Source organism: Puma concolor, chromosome C1, assembly GCF_028749965.1.
Source record: "Puma concolor isolate L17-30 chromosome C1, mPumCon1.1.hap2, whole genome shotgun sequence".
Classification (NCBI taxonomy): Eukaryota; Metazoa; Chordata; class Mammalia; order Carnivora; family Felidae; genus Puma; species Puma concolor.
The window spans coordinates 77308858-77329953 of NC_141674.1; the positions used below are offsets into that span (position 1 = coordinate 77308858).

The following is a 21096-nucleotide window of genomic DNA, read 5'->3' on the forward strand; positions in this document are numbered from 1 at the left end:
TATATTATTGTACTACTGATTTGCATTTGTGAGAATCTGAGGGTTTTAAATTTCCAGAGTCCTTGGGGCTCCTGGCTGGTTCAGTCAGTGGAGCATGTGACTCTTGGTCCCAGGGTTGTGAGCTCGAGTCCCACACTGGATATAGAGATTACTTAAAAGTAAAATCTTAAAAGAAATTTAAAAAATAAGTAAATACCTAGCAGTGCTATTGCTGGGTCATAGGGTAGATCTATTTTTAATTTTTTGAGGAACCTCCACACTGTTTTCCAGAGCAGCTGCACCAGTTTGCATTCTCACCAACAGTGCAGGAGGGTTCCCATTTCTCCACATCCTCGCCAGCATCTATAGTCTCCTGATTTGTTCATTTTAGCCACTCCAACTGGCGTGAGGTGGTATCTGAGTGTGGTTTTGATTTGTATTTCCCTGATGAGGAGCGACGTTGAGCATCTTTTCATGTGTCCATTGGCCATCTGGATGTCTTCTTCAATGAAGTGTCTATTCATGTTTTCTGCCCATTTCTTCACTGGATTATTTGTTTTTCGGGTGTGGAGTTTGGTGAGCTCTTTATACATTTTGAATACTAGCCCTTTGCCCGATATGTCTTTTGCAAATATCTTTTCCCATTCCGTTGGTTGCCTTTTAGTTTTGTTGATTGTTTCCGTGGTTTATATACACAATGGAATACTACGTGGCAATGAGAAAGAATGAAATATGGCCTTTTGTAGCAACGTGGATGGAACTGGAGAGTGTTATGCTAAGTGAAATAAGTCATACACAGAAAGACAGATACCATATGTTTTCACTCTTATGTGGGTATCGAGAAACTTAACAGAAGACCATGGGGGAGGGGAAGGAAAAAAAAAAGGTTAGAGAGGGAGGGAGCCAAAACATAAGAGACTCTTAAAAACTGAGAACAAACTGAGGGTTGATGGGGAGTGGGAGGGAGGGGAGGGTGGGTGACGGGTACTGAGGAGGGCACCTGTTGGGATGAGCACTGGGTGTTGTAATGGAAACCATTTTGACAATAAATTTCATATTTAAAAAAATAAATTAAAAAATAAAAAATAAGCAAATAAATTTCCAGAGTCTTTGTCTGTCTGAAAATACCATTATTTCCTCCTTACTTTTGAATAATAGTTTGATTAGGCATAGCAAATAGTACATTTCTGGTTGTACACTTGGGAAACAGGCAAAGTGATTTTTGATCCTGTTCACAAGCAGGCAAAGAGGTTTTAGCTTCCTGCTTAATGTGGGAGGTATTGGGTACCAGTTCTCAACTGGTGTGAAGATGTGACCCCTGGTGGCTTTATCTACTCTCGGCTCCCCATGGTCTGTGCAGCTTTCGTCCTTGCTAAACCACTGGATTCCTTCCTATTTCTAATCTAGAATAACTTTTTTTTTGTTTTAGATTATAGAGTTGCATATATATTTAATATTTTACCTATCATTTCTATGCGTTTGGAGAAGAGTGATGTTTCTGCATGTGTTCAACCCACCATTAGACCTAGAGATCTGAGCACATATCCTCATAATGGAGCTGAGGGATCTATTTGCCAAGGTCCAGAAAAACTAAATCTTTTTGACGTACCAAAGCAGGCATAAAATGCAAAGCACCAAATTAGATTTTGTTAAAGATCCTAAATTAGAGCTGAGCAATGCTGCACTTGGATTGGTTAGTGCAAATTAAACAGAACTATTTCATTCAAGTTTATGGTCATGTAGGTTAATTAAAAATTTCTCTTTAGAAATACAGCCCCCAAGACTCTATGTAATTTAAATAGATTCTACATTCATGCAGAGTGAGAATGGCAGTTTCAATATTTAATTCTTGCTTCATAAACTTTGAAGGCTAAAAACACATCCTCCCCAAGTTGTGAACACTCTTTATGTTGGAAACAACTCACTAAAGGAAACTTGGAGTTGCTAGGTAACTTGGTGCCTGTGGAAGGCTTCTGATAAAATGTATTTAAATCAGATTTCCTGGAGCAGATGGGTAAACTGAAGTGGAAAATAAATTCAAATGATCTGATATTGGCTTTTCAGGCTAAAACTAAAATCTCTTTGCAGTCAAAGCTCATACAGATCTTTTTAACTGGGCAGGTTTAAGGTAGCCTTGCTGCAGAGAGCATCACATCTCATTCTCTGTAACATGAAGCCATCCAAGTTTTATAAGCTGAATTTCCTTCCAGAAACTGAGGAAGATCCATGAAGAATGAATATCACATGGAGAAGGAAGCATCTTTAAGTAGGCCCGCTTTCCTTCCCTCTTCACTAGGTACAACCCTTTCTGATAAAGTTAAAGGACCTAATTACGGTGGTCTTCTCTTTAATTCTTCCATACCTTTTTTCTCCAGATCTTAACAATAAAGGAAAATAGTCAAAGTAGAGCTGAGTTTCTGGGTAGTGAATCAGCCAAGTCAGAATCCCCTAGTCTTCAATGGTTAGGCCAGGAGCTCTTGGAAATCAGAAGAAACTGAATTTATATGAGGGTGTACAAAGTATAATGTAGCTATAAGGATCATCCAATAACCAAATTGCTACTACCTGAATGTACATAGGTCAAGAATGAAAAGAAGCTGTCAGTTATTTCTCAAAATTTTTTGTATGAGACATAGGTATTGGGGACAAGCAGTGGTGGGGGGCAGTGTACATCATCCTTTACAAGAAATTCTTCAGAAATCTTTTTCTAAAGGAGGAACTTCAGGGGCACCTGGGTGGCTCAGTTGGTTAAGTGTCTGACTCTTGATTTCAGCTCGTCATGATCTCACAGTTTCATGAGTTCGAGCCCATGCTGGGCTCTGCGCTGACAGTATGGAGCCTTGGGATTCTCTCTCTCTCTCTCTTTCTCTGCCCCTCCCCCATGCTCTGTCTCTAAATAAATAAATAAATAAATAAAAACAAAGGAGAAACTTCAGTTACCCTATAACTCCCAAGAGTTGCTTTATTACTCAAACATCTATAACCTTTTAGGATTAGTGAATTTGCATAAAAATAATTCAAAAGCAATCTGGTAGTTAACTTATCAGTTCTGGTAACTAAAGATACCCAAAATCCTGGACACGAAGCCCCAGGAAAGTGTCATCACCTCTCTAACAACATGCATAAAAAACACAGATGAAGTAAGAAGAGGAAAGTGATCTCAGAACTCAGCATATGTGTCTCTTGTTACTGTACTGTGAGAATTTTCACCATGAGAATAAAAAGGGCACTCTGGGAGAAGGAGACAGCAATGGGAAGCAGGTGTAAACAAGAATGGCATGTTGTGGAACTGCAGCTAAGGGAAATGGCTCACACTGAGTGGCTACTGCCTGGCAGGCACTGTACTAGGTTCTTCACCTGTGTTATTTCACTTAATTATCACAGCACACATACCCAGAAGACATTATTTTTTTCCATTTTATAGGTGATAAAACTGAGGCCCCAAGGGGCCTAGTGACTTCAAAGAGGTCGCACAGCCCATGAATGGCAGAGTCAGATTCAGAAACAGGTCTGCCTGACTTGAAAGCCCATGGCACTTCCTCCAGAGACTCAGGGCCCTAAGGAGGGAGTGGGATAACAGACACTCTCATATACTGCTAATGGGAGTGTAAATTGGTTCCACATTTTAGAGAGAGATTTAACAATATCTGTTGAAAGGTTTGTTAAGTGTACACAACCATCAGATTCAGCAAAATTGTCTTTTGGGAATTTATCCTAGAGACGCACTTTCACAATTACACAATGATGTATGGAAAAGGGTGTTCATGCCGGCATGGTTTGTAATAGAGAAAAACTGAAGGTATCCTAAGTATCCATTAATAGGAGATGGGTTATGGTAAAACCCACAAAGTCAAATATACTGCACTCATTAAAAAGAACAAGGTAAATCTAGGTGAACACACAAAAAGATATTCTCAATATTGTTCAATAAAAAAAGGAAGTTGCACAAGAGTACATATTTATGAGTATGCGAGGTGGGGGTACGATCCTCTTTGAAGCATACACCATTTGCTATTATCAAGGCCAATCTTCTGGGGAGTGGTGAACTTGGGGGTGGTTCTTGGTAAAGTGGAGAGGGAAACTTTTACTTTCACTTTGTACCATTCCAATCTGATTTTTTTCTAATAAGCAAGTATTACTTTCATAATACAAGAAAAAAATTTAAAAAGGCCCTTTGTGAACTTAGAAAATAATGGAAGGTTTTTACAACACAAAAATGAAGTGGGTCAGGATCTGTTGGAGAATAAAGGGAAGGCAGATGATGATTAAAGAGCTAATGATTGCCAAAGGTCATTTATGTCTTCACGCTAATTGCCAACGCAGATTCACAAAGAATTTCAGTATTGGAGAGAGTGCACCTTGAAGGCAGAAGACCAAAAAGGAAACTCTTCATGATATTTTGGATATCTTGTCAAACCAATGTTGAAATGCTCTGATATTCTCTCAACTCTATTCAGTGCCCAGAATCTTCAACATATTACATTGTTCTGTTCATACACAGCACGGTCAGTATAAAGGGAGCCTGGTAGGCAGCTCAGGTAGAAGGAGGAGTCCTATTCTCCCCCAAAACTTGGCTGCTGCAAACCATACTATTCTCAGGATGCATGGGGAGTCGACAGTGACAGCTGTAGCCCTTTCTGCATGGAAATATTCTTCCTCTGATGTGGAGGCAGATTGCATTTGCCTGGTTAATCCAGCCATACACTGGAGAAATGAGAAAAGGCCCAAGCTACCCATATGTGCCATAGATTCTAAAAGATGAGCCGACCAACAGGGTTTTTTGCCACTGCTTTCTCTGATAATGTCAACATGGCCGCTATTGTTTCATTGGTTTTCTTTGCCCTGAAGCTAAATGGAATTTATGTTGAGTGAATATCTCTGACATGCTTCAGACATCTCAGAGCACTTTTGGGCAGAACACATGACTGAATACTTGTTCCGAACTTTTTTGCATAGTGGTTTTTGTTGTTGTTGTTGTTCTGCTTTCTCCCAACTGCCCAATGCTTCCTTTTCTTCTAATTTTGTTCTGGTTAGGTCTCCTTTGGGTGTTAAAGCCATTATTTGCACTTTCCCTAATAATAACAACGATACCTAATATTTATTGGGGCTTATTAAGAGTCAGGCACAATTTTAAGCATTTTACACAAATTAATTAGTTTAATTCTCATTATAAATCTATGAAGCAGGTACTATTACTATCTCTTTTTGACAGTTGAAGAAGCCACAGATTAAGTGGGTAAGGAACATGCCCAAGCAGTAGAACTGATTCTAAGCAGATTTGTCTCTCCACAGCACGTTTATTTAACCATGAACTATATACTGCATCACAACAGAGGTTGCTATCTTGTAAGAGGCAGCAGGACAGAAAATCTGTCTGAACCAAGATAATCCTTATGTTCTCAGCAGTCTGGATATCACTTTCCTGGTTTTGACACCTTCTCCTCTCCGTAGAATTCTCAATTCATCTTCCTTAACATGGAGAGGGACTCTACCCAGAATCCTCAGCTTCACCATCAGCCATGCCTCAAGACTCTAGCTCCTTTCCTACCAACTGAAGCCCACACTGATGTCTTCCTCTCCTAATAACTTTTGCCTTTGTTGGCAGCACCAAACAGCACGTATTTTTAAAAATATCCTATTATCTGACATATATAACTTAAGACGTTCTTCCAATCATGCCTTTCTCCCCAGGCTTTGAAGGCATATCAGACACTTCTTAGACTTCATCTCATGTCCTCTCAGCCCACCTTTTATCCCAACTTTTCCTGCAGCAAACAGCTGTGTTCAGAAATAAACAGACAGGGGTTCTTGTCTCAGCTGGATCATGAATTTATTAGACCTTCTTGCCTGAACTTCTCTGATAACCTGACTGAGTATCTGCAGGGATCTGCTGAGCACTCACACATATGCATTGAGAAGGATTAATATCCTTCGGAGAAACTCTTGACCAATAAGGGTGGAAACTGGTAGGTAGAGCTGCTCTCTTCTGCCTTTGTGCAGACAATATTGAGACACATTCTAAATGGCCCATAGTGATGACCAGCTTGATAATGTCCATTTTTATGGCTTTCTCTATAAGGAGTTTTGGGGAAGAAACATATGGATGGATTTATGAAGAAAGGAATAATGAGTGAGGATTACTGACTCTCATGTTAACGCCCATGAGCATCCTTCATAGTGAATCAATAGAGCATCAACAACCAAGTAGAGAGGATGACCTGTCTTCTGGATGTCAGTGAGCCTTTCTCTGTGGCCACTCCAGTACCGTGCAAGAGGTTCATGAATGACATGGCCATGATGACAGGGTTAGAGATGAGGTTTGGACACAACAGTATCAACTCCCTTTCACCAAGGCTGATATAGTTCCTGCCATGGCTAATTATCCATCCTGGCAGCAGCACATTCTGGAACAGATAAAGCACCATCCTCAAGGGCACTAGCCAATTACTTGGTGGCACGGTGATCACATCAGACCCAATTCCATTACTGGAATTGGCACTGACTTTGGATATGGTTTTGCCTTCCTTGACCATCATGCTGCTGCCAATACTACTATCCAACACCACAATCTGAGTATTTATAGAATGCCTTCTTTGCTGGTATGGGATCCCCCACAACATTGCCTCAAATCAAAGGACCCATTTGACAGTAAAGGAGAGTGTGACAATGGGCACAGGACTATGAGAATGATTGGTCTTGCAATGTACTTCATCACCCAGTTAGTAGAATAATGGAATGGCCTATTAAAGTCTCATTTAAGGTGCCAGCTTGAGCATAACACCCTATAGGATTGGACTGCATCTGCCAACATGCAGTATATATACAGAACTAACAGTGCTGATTCTCCACAGCTAGAATATATGGGTCCAGGAATCAATGGGTAGAAATCAGATTGGTTCTTTTCACCATCATTCTCAATGATCCACTTGTGAAATTTTATTAAGGAAAATTGACTCGATTACTATGAGGAACTAGGGTTCTACATAATGGAGGTAGTAGGGCAGAAGAGAGTATTTCCTAGGACCCAGGGACTCAATGAGCCATCTTTTGGTGATAACACCATGCCTGATAATTGTAAATGGAACTGCAGCCACTTCAGTCCAAAAGGGCTAAAGCTACTCAGAACCCCTGGGGATGCAGATCTAAGTCACCCCATCTAGAAAGTAACCTAGACCAGCTGAAGTGCTGGCAAGGGAAATCTAGAATGAGTGGTGGAAGATGAAGATAATAAAGATCAATTATAGCCTTGGGACCAGTTGTAGCAATAGGGATTAGAGCTCATTACACTAACCTTCCTTTTTTTTTTTTTTTTTTTTTTTTTTTTAAGCTCTATGGTCAAATTGGGGCCTGAACTCACAAGTCCGAGAGTTGCATCCTCCACCGACTGAGCCAGCCAGGTGTCCCCACATTAACCTCCCTATATCAAGTCTTGACGGCTCTGTGAAGAAAAATAAGGCAGAATGAGGGGATAGAGAATAGCAGGGTGGGGTGATTATTTAAAAAGAGTGGTCAGGGAAGCCTTCTCTGATTGTGACATTTGAACAGAAATTTAAAGTAGAAGAGCAAGCCATATGAATACATAGGGAAGAACATTCCAGAGAGACATTAGCAAGCCCAGAGGTTCTGAAGCAGGAGCATAGTTGGTGCAATTAACGAGGCTAGTATTGCTGAAGGGGAGTGAACAAAGGAGAGCGCAATAAGAGATATACTCAGGAAGGTAACTGGAACCCAGACCATGAAGGGCATGGGAGTGAAGACTTTGAATTTCATTCTATGTAAAATAGGGAGCAGTCAGCAAATTTTGAGAAGATATGAGTGCTCTGTGAATTGGCTATACGGGGGTCAAGGATGGGTGCAAGAAGACCAGGTAAGGACTACTGCAGTAAGGTGTAAGGATCTCATTTAACATGGGTTTTAAGATGGATCTCATTTAAGATAGAGTTGCCAAACATTGGGTTTTGGATTAAAATTTGTGTCACTGTCCTTCCTGGCTGATTTTAAGCTACTCCTGAGCCAAGAAACAAACAAACAAAGAAACAAAAAAACCTCTTCTACTTTTTTTAAAAATTTTTTAATGTTTATTTTTGAGAGAGAGAGAGAGACACAGAGCATGAGCAGGGGAGGGGCAAAGAGAGAGGGAGACACAGAATCCAATGCAGGATCCAGGCTCTGAGCTGTCACTACAGAGCCCAACGCGGGGCTCGAAGTCATGAGCCATGAGTGAGATCATGACCTGAGCCAAAGTCAGCCTCCCAACCGACTGAGCCACCCAGGCGCCCCAAACCTCTTCTACTTCTTACAAATCTTTTATAATGCATAATACAGCCCACTGGGTCTAGTGGTGAAGGTTCAGAAAATACCTATTATTTTACGATTAAAACATCCATTTGGTCTTTGCTAAGAACACACAGAGATAATGTCGCTCTACTGAAAAACAGAAGTGACATGTGGTTCCCAAGATCAGCTCTATGACTTTACCACAGATCCCCTGACCACATGCCAGAAAGTATGCTCCTCACTACAAACAAATCTACTCTTTGAATTCTCATAACAGCCCTGGAAGGTGGGGTTACACTGTACAAGTTTACAGATGAAGAAACAGAGACTTGGTAGGGAGTGTTGAGTAAGTTGCCAGTGCTCATTAATGAATAAGGGACAGAGCTCTGGACTTGAATCATGGGCTGTTCCCAGAGCCCATCCTCAACAATGACAACTCTGAGCTATTCGCCACAGAGAACTCTGGGAGAACTCTCATTCTTTGGTGGCCTAATTTGATTTTTATAATCTTTCAGATTCATCTGATTATGAAAAATAGCTAACATTAACAGGAAAAGCTGATTTTTTCAGAAGTTTAATTTGCCTGAAAGAAAATAATTAGGGCAGTGATTCTATTTGTTTATTAACATCCCCCAGTTTAGAACGAGACTTTTGCTCTTGGAAATCATTTGCTCCAAAGACAAGAAAGGGTGGGCATTTCATTCTAACTCCTTTTATGATGTCTGTTGCAGTTATCCCGCCGTGTGACTTTTTTTTTCTCAGAAAGCCATAGCACTGCCTTATTCCTACTTAAAAAAAAAAAAAAATCATTAGTGTAGTTGCATTGCAGAAGGGAAAAAACAGATGTGTGATCTGCCCATGAAATAGAGTAGTTGCCCCACACGAGCTCAGCCTTTTTCATGTGCTAGCTGTGAGCCTGTCCTCATGCTGGGGTAGAGAAGCTCATTACTGCTCAGAGTAACCAAGAAACAGGGCTGGGCAAAAGGAAGAAGGAGACCAAAGGCCCAGAGTCCTCCCACCAAATTGGATCCTGGGAAGTCTGACACTGGGGCATCTACTATAGTCGCTCAGCAGCCACTTGCTTTTTATGACGAAACTGCAGGGATAAAGGAGGTCATTCTAGTAGACTAGAGCATCGCCCAGTATTTGCCAGTGGATAGAAGGGTCATGGGGTTGGCGGCCACGTGGTATAATGGGTGCAAAAGTAGCAGATACTCATTTGTCCAGACTGTAAATACCCAGTTTTGATGTTTTGTTGAATCTGCAGCTCTCCTAGAAGCATAATGAAGTGTCTGCAACTCAGAAAATCTTTCCAGGCTTAGAGAGTGCACCTCCTTCTCACTCTTCCTTGCCACTTCTATCCTCTTGGCTGCCCTCATGGTTTGCGCTGATGAACTTCTGCCACTGTACTGGGTGCACCCCGCCTAAATGGCATTTTAGCATGGATGTCCCCAGGTGCCTAGCAGCCTTGCCTAGATTAACGCGTCAGTGGCATATGGAGCAAATGGCCTGTCGTTCAGTCCCAGAGTCAGTTTAAAATATCTTCCAGGCTGCTGACTTCTTTGGCATGATGCCTGTGGCCCCAGTGTTTGAGGAAGGACAGCAACATTGTCGGAAAATTATATAGAGTGAATTTTCTTGTGTAAGAGCTAGAATCTGACTTTCCCCATCCTCTCTCTCTTCCCTCCTGGTATCTAAGGTAAATAAATAAGCATACCTTCTGAGGTGGAGTGCCTTGGACAAAAAATAATTTTGAGAAAATATTTTTTGTGTATGCCAGTTTCTTTTTTGGCCCCACATCTTGCTCTTCTTCCATAAAGTGAAGTACCTAGCTTGTGCTTTTCAAACACTGCATTTGGTCCTCTTAAAAGCCCTCTGTGTCGGTATTTGCTCCATTTTGCAGACAAGAAAAACCGAGGCTCAGAGAGATTTTTTTTTAATGTTGCCAAAGCATACTACACAGAAGTGGCAGAGTGACAGTTCAGACCCAGGTCTTTTTACCCCACAGCACAAATTCTTTCCACTCTAAATCCAAGCAAAGACCATCGTCTGAACTGATACTGTGCCCACATCCAAGCATCTCTGGGGAGGGGGAGATTTTTCACTGCAGTTCAATGGGCAGAGCTCACAGTGGTCAGTGACTCCATAGGCGTTGTCAGCAAGAGCCCTGGGATTCTTCTTGTACAATCTCCTCATCATGCTCTTCTCTCAGTGTGTTTAATGGCGGGTCATTGTTACTGTTTAGTTGCCTGATGGGTTTCTCACTCCTAAATCCAAGTGACGAAGCAGATCCTGCTGTCCTTGGGATTATCCCCTCTTGATGAGTGATGACCTCAGGAGTGGAGACAGCTGACCTGCAGGCAGAGAGAGGGGGATGTCAAAGGTTCCTCCAGCTCAATTTGGATTGATGAACCGGAATAATTCTGGCAGCAGGGCTCATGGAATTGGCCTCAACCAGCAATCTTTCTCAATTTTTGTGTTGGAGTGGAGTGTTTAGGCAATTTTTCACTTACACCCTCTCTTTTCCACTTTAGGTATTTGAAAAGCACAATCACCTGGATTAGTTGTCACAGCACCAAACAATTATCGCTGAACAGAACTACATTCACTGGCTACTCTTTCCGGCTTGTATGCTCTGCTTTGCAAGAATCTTTCACTTAAAATGCCTCCCAGTTCTTTATTCTGTCATCAAAATGCTATACCGGCTTCAAGGCTTCGCTAAATCATCTCCAAGAAACCTCCTCCAAATCCATCTATCCAAATAAATTATGGAGTAATAATTATTATTCCAAATTCTTTACAATGATAACAATAATGGTATTTCCTTAAAATTGTCTCATTGTGGGGGCGCCTGGGTGGCGCAGTCGGTTAAGCGTCCGACTTCAGCCAGGTCACGATCTCGCGGTCCGTGAGTTCGAGCCCCGCGTCAGGCTCTGGGCTGATGGCTCGGAGCCTGGAGCCTGTTTCCGATTCTGTGTCTCCCTCTCTCTCTGCCCCTCCCCCGTTCATGCTCTGTCTCTCTCTGTCCCAAAAATAAAATAAACGTTGAAAAAAAAAATTAAAAAAAAAAAATTGTCTCATTGTGTAGTTGCTTTCTTAAATAAGTAATATCTTTGGTCCAACATTTAAATGTATACCTTGTACAAATCATCAAAGTGAAAAGTAAGCTCGCCAGTACCTGACCCTTCCAGAGATATTTTAGAACACACATGCTCTTTTAGGAGTGCCTGGGTGGCTTGGTCAGTTAAGCGTCCAACTTCAGACCAGGTCATGATTTTACAGTTCATGGGTTTGAGCCTCGTGTTGGGCTCTGTGCTGACAGCCAGAGTCTGGAGCCTGCTTCAGGTTCTGTGTCTCCCTCTCTCTCTGCCCTTCTCCTACTCACGCTGTCTCTCAAAAATAAGTAAACGCTAAAAAAATTTTTTTAAATAAAATATCCATGTGCTTTTTTAAAAAAAAAAATCAAGATATGAGAATAATTGTTAACCTATATTAGCAATTATGTAAGAGATACTATGCTAAGCACTTTATATGAATTATATCATTGAATCCTCCCCACAAACTTATGAGATGGGTACTCATTATGCATATTTACAAATGAAGAAAGGAAGGCTCAGAAAAGTTAAGTAACTTGCCCATGATCACACAGTTATAACGTGGCAGAATTGGAGCTTAGCCTCAGGCTGTCTGACTGGAGAGCCCAAGCTCTTCACCACCATGCTATATGCCTTAAAACAACTCTCTAGTTGTGTCATGTACCTGTTTCTGGTTTTCCAGCTGGATGAAAGGGTACTTGGGAAGAAAGGAAGCTGTACCATATTGCTGAAGCAAAGTGTCATTGGGAATCAAATTCTGACTATGAGACTTACTAGCCGTGCGACCACAGGTAAGTTTTCAAAATTCTCTGAACCACTGTTGTGGGAGAACGCTAACCTGAGAGAGATGGAGGTGTGGTGAGGATTAGGGGAAATAAGGAATGCGAAGCACCTGGCACATAAGAGGTATTCAGAAATGGTAGGTACTTCATCAAGAGCCATGTCTTTTTTTAAAGATACATTTGCCGGCTTTTGCCCACACTGTATATTTGCACTGTCCTGTGCAGAGCTGGAAGGAAATGTCCATGTGATGTTTGAAATAATACATACAGAGTTAGGCTTTTGGATGGCAGGAAAATACCACACAGAGGTCCTGGAAAATAAACACAAGGTGAGAGGCTCTTGCACCTAATGCCAATGGGCTAGTTCAAAGTGAATGGACAGTTATTTTTTGGCTGTTCAAAGAAATGTACGGAGGAGTATGGAAGAACGGCCTGAAGATTGTATGCACTATAAACCTCCTCTGAGGTCAATATGCAGAAATGGAGTGTGGAGGAAAAGGGAGACTGAGGAAATACTCAAGGACTTTGCCTGGAACATTCTTCCCCCACATACCCTCATGGTAACTCCTTCATCTCCTTCCAGTAACTCCTCAGGCATTTCTCCTGACCTCCAACTTGCCCCCGCCCCAACTTTATTTTTAATTGTTTTCATAATACTTTTCACTATCTATCACATGATACAATTATCCCATTTATTGCATTTGTTCCTCATTGTCTGACTTCAGAATGTATGCTCCTGGGGGCCGGGGTCTTTGTTTTTTTTCCCTGATGGATCCTAAGCACTCACAACAGTACCTGGCACCTGGTAGGTACTCAGTAAGTTTTTTTGGAGGAATATGTTTTTCAGATAAGGAAACAGGTTCAGTGACTTAGCCTGGATAAGGTTGCTAGTTAACAGCAGAGTCAAGACTAGAACTCAGTTTTTCTGCCTCCCAAACCAGTGGTCTTTCAACAAAATCATTTTTCAAGATAGAGAAGTATATGTCTAGGATTAAGGAATGATTTGGCTGTTGAGAAATCCAGACAAAACTGGAAACGAGTGCATATAGACAAACTAACTGAACCATAAAAGTGACAGCAGGAAAAAATCAGAGATGTGGGTGGTTGTGTTGATTTTTTTTTTCAAAAATTTGTTTAAGTACCTGAGACTCTGCTGTCAGTTTATCTAGTGAAATAAGATTCATGATCAATGTGTGGAGACGGAAATTTCAGACCTCATTATACACAAACTGAAGATTATTCTTTTGCTGTCACTGCAGCATTTGACACGCCAGTGAAAACAAAAGGAAGTCTGTCTCAGATGCCCCTTTTAGCTTTGACAGATGTGGAAACGCATGAGTTTGGGACGTTAATTTTTGGTTGGATGTTAAATGTGAGCATGTCCAGAGATGATACCACCTAGCTCACGCCTGGCTGAAGCCCCAATGATGCAGAGAATTTCAGTCCAGGACATCATCCTCCATATCCCTACTTCCTTCTCTTATCCCAAAAACAAAGGCAGCCCTCTGCCTATTTCCAGGCTAATCCTCCACCTGAGCTTTTGGTCACAGCCCCTTCTCCTGTCACTTATTCCTTCTCTTGAATCTTAAACCTGTCTTTTCCCCACAACATGCAGATATGTTCAAATCTCCTCCATGCCAAGCAAGATAATGGAAACTTCCCAATAATCTCTTGAATCAGTTAGCTGTTGATGTGTAACAAAGTAGCCCAAAACAATGGCTTGAAACAATAAGCATTTTTATTATTCACAAACTGGTGAGTCATCTGGGCAGTTCTGTTGAGCTGGGCCAGGCTCCCCTGACTTTAGCTGGGCCTGAAATCCTGACTGCACATCCTCATGAGTTATGCAGTCAGGTGGTAGGTCGGCAGGGTGGTCAAGGATGATCTCACTCACGTGCCTGGCAATTAGCAGGTTATTAATTATGGTGAAGTGGGTCACTGGGCCACTGATCACTTATCCAGCAACTTAGCACAGGTTTTTTCTCATGATAGCCACGCAGGATTTCAAGGGAGAGAGAGGGCAGAAGTACGCAAAGCCTTTTGAACTGGCACAACATCACAAGGCCAGCCCGGGAACAAGGAAATAGACTCTACTTCTTAATGAGAGGAGCTGCAAAGTCACAGCACAAAAGGTGTGAAGTCAGGAAGGGGTGAAGAATTAGGTCGGTTTTGCAGTGTACTTTATCTCTCTTCATCCTTAAGCTTCTGCCCAAATATCTCTTTTCCAAACTTCTAGAGAGTAGCTGTCTCTTGCTTTGCCTACTTTCTTACCAACCAGTCACCCCTCACCCAAATGACTTCATCTTATTACCACTATCTCCATTTTTATGAAACTGCTCTCTTTAAAGACAACAACAATGCCTCAAATATCAAATATTATGAACTACTTTCAGCTTTCATCTTATTTAATCCCAATGCACAATTTGATCCATATGGTCATTCTCTCCTGCTTAAGGCTCTCCTCCCTAAGACTCTCCTCCCTTACCTTCTATGATTCACTCTCTTTTGGGTCTCCTTCTACCCCTCTGACCACTCCTTCTCAGATTCCTTGGCTGGTTCATGTTCCTCCTCTGGCCAGTCAATGTCAGTGTTTCCCATGTTTTTGTTGTCTTACTTTTCCTTTTCTTCCTTCCTTCCTTCCTTTCTCTCCCTTCTCATGCTGAACTCATTCTGGAATCTAATCTAGTCAAGTGGCTACCACCTATATGTATTTTTTTGTGTATGAGAGAGAGAGAGAGAGAGAGAGAGAGAGAGAGAGAGTATGAGCGGAGGAATGAGACAAAGGGAGAGAGAGACAGAATTTCAAGCAGGCTCCATGCTAGGCGAGCCTGATGCAGTGTTTGATCTCATGACCCTGGGATCATGACCTGAGCTGAAGTCAAGAATGGGAACACTCAACTGACTGAGCTACCCAGGAGCCCCGCTACATGCATCTTTATTCTAACTCGTCTGTTGACCTCCAGGAATAAAGTGTCAATGCCTACTGGATGTAGCTACGGGCTCCTCAGATGTTAAGTGTGCCTAAAACTGAGCTTAATATTTCTTCCAAAATGTGAATCTATCTTCACTTTCTCTGTTAGCAGTTTGGCAACTCTTTCAAATCACTGAGCTAGAAACCGAGGACTGTCCTTAACACTTTCTGCCCTGGGCTTCCTACATCTCAGGATATTAAGTCCTATTAATTCTATCTCCCAAGCACTCCTTCAGACCCACTCCCTCCTCCCTGCTGCTCCCTGAGTTCAGGCTCTCATCCTCTATCGCCCAAGTCAGTGCTGAAGCCTTTTACCAGCTCCCCTGACTCCTTTTTGCAGCCAGAGATCTTTCTGAAACACAAATCAAACTGTGTTATTCCTTTGCCTCATACACTTCCACTGGCTTATTTCTGCCAAGATCAAATGTGAACTTTGTATTAGATAGTGATCATCATTTGCCAAAAAAAAAAAGTACTCCATGCCATTTAAGAAAAAGAAATTTAGGGGTGCCCGGGTGGCTCAGTCAGTTAGGCATTCAACTTCAACTTAGGTCATGATCTCACAACTTGTGAGTTCGAGCCCCACATTGGGCTCTGTGCTGACAGCTCAGAGCCTGGAGTCTGCTTCAGATTCTGTGTCTTCATCTCTCTCTCTGCCCTTCCCCTACTCAGGCTCTGTCTCTCTCTCTCTCTCTCTATCAAAAATAAATAAACATTAAAAAAAATTTTTTTAAAGAAAAAAGTTTATTTTAAAGAAAAAGGGATGGACTTTGGGTGATTATGATGTGTCAGTGAAAGTTCACCCTTGGTTTAAAAAAAAAAAGTACCATTCTGGTGAGTGACGTTGGGAGATAATGATAAAAGGAGAGGCTTTGTTTGTGTGGGGGCAGGTGGTATATAGGAAATCTCTGTACCTTATTCTCACTTTTGTTGTAAACCTAAAACTGCTAATAAAAGAAAGTATTTGTTTTTAAAAAAGGAGGATTGGGTGTCTGGGTGGCTCAGTTGGTTAAGCGTCTGACTTTGGCTCAGGCCATGATCTCTCAGTTCATGAGTTCAAGCCCTACTTTGGGCTGTCTGCTGTCACCATAGATCCTGCTTCAGATTCTCTGCCTCCCTCTCTCTCTGCCCCTCCCCTGCTTCTGCTCTCTCTCTCTCTCTCTCTCAAAAATAAACATTAAAAAATTTTTAATAAAAAAATAAAATAAAAATAAAAAAGAAGAAGGAATCATGAAGAAAGGAAGGTAGGACTTTCATGAAGGAAGAAGTGCAGCTAAGCAGCAGGGGAGTTGCTAAGGATAATATCCCATGTCTGCTGGCTCCTCTCTTGCTGCCTTTAGTATCTCTGCTTCTTACTGTGACTCTACCCCATTTCCCTTCAGATTCCTCCCTACCCTCTCCTCACCACTCCCGACAAGTTCATCAAGGCACATTGCCCCCACAGGCATTCTTTTTTTTTTTTTTAATGTTTGTTTATTTATTTTGAGACAAAGCGTAAGAGAGAGCAGGTGAGGGGCAGAGAGAGAGAGGAAGAGAGAATCCCAAGCAGCCAACGTGGGGCTCAATCCCACGAACCATCAGATCATGACCTGAGCTGAAATCAAGAGTCAGAAGCTTAATGGACTGAGTCACCTGGGTGCCCCGAGAAAGGAAATCTGATTGGCTTAGCTCATGGGTCAAGTAAGGTAATGCAGACAAAACATGACAGCCTGAGGTTCACACCTTCAGTAGGATCTCTAGAGAGGAATGTTCTCAAAGACAGTGTGGGCTGAGAGCCAACTAGACAGGTCCACTGTATTGCTTAATACAGCACGGCATTTTTCTAGTATCAGGTCCAGTTCTTCTCCACTGCTATGCACTATCCACTCCAACTACATAGAACTATTCTTCATCACTTGATATGTTGTGCTGTTTCTCATATGCTATTCTCAATACCTGCCATATTCTTCCCCTCCTTAACTCCTAGAAATCTCCTCTTTACTTTTTAATGGCCAGCTCAAATGTCACCTCATCTATAAAGCACACCCTTGCCCCTGTCAGTTGTTCTCTTCTCTGGGAATGCTTAGCACTTTGCACATAGCTCTATTTGACTATATATCACACCAAACTGAAACTGTTCGCCCCTCTGCTAGATTATGGGTTTTTTTTTTTTTTTGAGGGGGGAGGGTTGTTTGTTTGTTTTTTAATTTGCAGGCACTATTCCCAACATCCGGTGTAATATTGGGTTCACACTTAGAGATCCAAAAAGTTTGTTGAATGGATGAAGATGTGAATGGCCAAAGTCTCTACATCAGTGGTTTTCAAAGTGTGCTCCTGAATCAGTAGCATCAGCATCATTTGAGAACATGTTAGAAATACAAATTCTTGGGCCCCATCACAGAGCTACTAAATCAAAAGCTCTGAACGTAAGTGTGGTAGGCAGAATATTGGACCTATCCAAAGATATCCACGTCCTAATCCCTGAAAACTGTTAATATCTTATGTTACAAGGCAAGGAGGAATTAAAGTTGCAGATGGAATTAAGACTGCTAGTTGGCTGACTTTAAAATAGATTATCCAAAGTGGGCCCAATGCAATCACAAGGGTCCTTAAATGAGGAGACAGTAAAGTCAGAACCAAAGAGACAGGCATCATAAAAATGACTTGACAGCCACTGTTGGCTTTGAAGATGGAAGGGGAATTCTAACCAAGGAATGTGAGCTAGAAGCTGGAAAAAGGCAAGAAAACAGATTCACCTTTGGAGCCTCCAGAATGGAACTCAGCCTACTGAAACTTTGATTTTTACACAGTGAGACCTATTTTGGAATTCTGACTTCCACCACTATAAGATAACAAATTTGTGTTGTTTTAAGCCATGAACTATGATAATTTGTTACAGCAGCCACAGGAAATGAATACAATAAGGCCCTGCAATGTGCGTTTAGCAAGTTTCCTCCCACCATGCACTCTAGCACCTGGTACTATGCCTGCTACAAATCTCCTCCTTTGTTGTATTAGTTTCTTTAACTGTCTCTGTACTGTTCACCACTGCATCCTAGCTCCTAGCCCAGCGCTGGTGCTCAATAGCCATAGTAAGTAATACTGAGGATGTCTTTGAGTGCTGTTCTAGGCACTTTACATGACTTATCTCACTTAGTCCTTATGAAGTAGGTAATATTATCATCCCATATTTTATGCACCAGTAAACTCATGCACAGAGAATGAAAGCAACTTGCCCAAGGTCCCCCAGCTAGTAAGTGGCAGAGCCAGGATTTAAATTCACTCTCACTCCGGAGTCCATGCTCAAATGCTATGCTATGTGGTTTCTAGGCAGGGTACAGTGTATAATTGGCGAGTGAATCAATAAATAAATACTAAACAGTAAGTCTCACCTGAGAACTTTAAAAGGATGTTTGGGAAGCAGTAGCAGAGTTCTTAAGACAATGTCATCCCAGGGGGGGAAGACACATTCCCACTTGTGTGCAGGTGGAACAGAGCATCTGGAAAGACAACCGGGGTGGGAGGGAAGGCTGGACTGGCTACAGATGGCAGAGGGTAAGACTGGAGAGGGTGTGCCTGGGGTAGGGATGGTGGCTCCCAGGAATGAGGCAGGTGGGAATTGAAAGGTAACAAATGAAGCAGGACTGCACCTGGCTTTTCACCACATTATCACCAGCATCTAGCCTAGGCTGGACCCTTAGAGGCCCAGAGCCCAATCCGCAATATACATTTGCTTAATCAAAGGGATTTTTAATGTGAAATTGTTCTAGGATCTTCAGGCATTCATTCCAAGGTGTTCAAGAAAGATCTCTGACTGGATTCACCAGAACGTTCAGCCGTGACACAGATAATATGAGGGGAAAGGTTGAACCAAAAATCAACGAACTGGAGGACATGGAGACAGGGAAGTACTGATAGAACAGCTTCTGGTCAGTGGCCAAGACCCAGGGTTCAAGGAGAGTGAGGCCATTCCCAGTCAGGGACCTGCAGGCCTAGCTGAATTATGGGATTCCAGTATGTATTCAGTGCCCGCGTGTCAGGCATGGAGCTAAAAGCATGGTGCTTTCCCACTGAAGCTCATTGAAGCAAAGTGTCCCCATATGAGGGCAGAGCACAGGAAGAGGAAACCAAGAGCAGCAGACCATTTTAATTTCATTTCACTGTAGTTTTAGTTTCATTACCAAGATAAGGTCCTAGTCCTTTTTGTTGTTGTTGTTGTTTGTTTTTGTTTTTTAACTACAATGAAATTTGGGAAATCCATTTCAAGTGGTTTTACCTTCAGTGACCTTCCAGTATCAAATTTTCTGCGTTACTTTTCAGAGCACATTGCCTCTGGCCCCACTGCTCTATGTAGTACAGTGGGTAGATTGCTCAGTGGGTCCAGCTGCCCGGAAGCTGGGGAACGCAGAGAAGTGGACTCTGCAACATGCCTAGAACTCAGTGTTACATGGGTTGAGAAGGGTGTCATGGGAAGAGGACAGCATTTGGTGCTAGATGGTCCTAGGTTTTAAATCCCACTCAAGCTGTGTGATATTGGGCAAGTTACTCAACTTTTCTAAGCCGTAGTTTCCTCAACTGTATTGCAGGACTACTAATCTTGCCAGACTGGGCTATTGGAAGATTAACAGATGATCATCTCTGTCAAGCAGCCACCAATGTTAGTTTCCAACTGAGGGTGTCACTTGTACCCTGAGACCCACTTTCTATTAATGTGTAATTATTATTTTTTAAAATTATAAAGAAAACAAAATGAGAAGAAGCAATGCTCAAGTTTCTGCTTCAGTCCTCTTTTTCTTCTTTAGATCCTTTATCCTCCTTGTATTCTCACTTCCCAGCCCCTAGAGATACCACCTTTCTAGAAGCACAGAGCCTGAATATAATCTAGAGGTTTTATACCCCTAATGACGTTTTAGCTTTTTCTGTGTAGAGGGCTTGGTAGTTGAAGTTCAGAGAGGTTAAGTTACCCAGCCAAGGTCACACAGCTAACAAGTATAAGAGCCAAGATTGAAAGCCAGATCACTCTGACCATAAAGCTAGAGCTCTTTCCTGAACAGGCTGTCTCCTCTTTAGTGGCAACAATTCCTCAAAGCAGGTCTGGCTCAAAAAGTAACCCAGGGCTTGTTGGAGGGATAGAAACAGAGCACCCTTTCCAATCAAATATAGGACACTAAGAATTCACATCAGGAGGAGCTCAAGCATGGAGCATCATCATCCCAGAAGGTAGAGAACACTGCAGGGAGGAACAGTGCTTTGTAGACAGGCCCGGTTAGAATCCACTTGCTAGCTGGATGATTTTGAGCGAAGTTACTCAACCTTTCACTTTCCCAATCTCCTGTAAATTGGGAATAAAATGAACATTACCAACTTCAGAGGGTTGTAAGGGGATCCGGTGGATATAAGGTTTAAAAACCAGCTTAGGGGTGCCTGGGTGGCTCTGCCAGTTAAGCGTCTGACTTCAGTTCAGGTGATGATCTCGTGATCTGGTTCGTGAGTTCAAGCCCCACATCAGGCTCTGTGCGACAGCTCGGCCTGGAGCCTGCTTCAGATCCGTGTCTCCCTCTCTCTATGTTCCTCCCCAACTCACACTCTGTCTCTCTCTCTCTCTCTCTCTCAAAAATAAAATGAAAATATAAAAAAAATTTTAAAGAGCTTAGTACAAGGCGCAGCACATGTCCTCAATATACACCATAATTCGGCCTAGTGAGAATGTAGGAGGCTCTGTTCCTCACTTACACCTGAGGGGACATGTGCTGGAATATATAACCTGAACACAAATACATCTAGAAGAAATATAGACAAATATAATACAACAATCAAGTGAAAAATTTGCGTATGCTTATTCTTTTCACTTGAACAGAGAAACTCAGGCAATTAATGTTTGGAAAGGAATGTGAGGCAAACAGAATGAAGTCAAGTATTCTCCCCATATTAATGTCATGTGACCCCACAGCCTCCAGGGCCATTTTGGTTGTGCTAAGAAGACCATGCCCAGAGTGCCTCATTAAAACTTTAC

The 21096-nt window shown here is 42.1% G+C and overlaps 1 long non-coding RNA gene across 1 annotated transcript in view; it reads right to left on the minus strand.

Moving 5' to 3' along the window:
- Nucleotides 1–10176: 10176 nt before the first annotated feature.
- LOC147578165 (uncharacterized) overlaps nt 10177–21096 on the minus strand; it is a 65931-nt gene continuing 55011 nt past the window's right edge. Inside the window, exon 3 of the long non-coding RNA XR_015254868.1 lies at nt 10177–10610. This is a non-coding gene — a long non-coding RNA (uncharacterized LOC147578165). The remainder of the gene's footprint in view (nt 10611–21096) is intronic.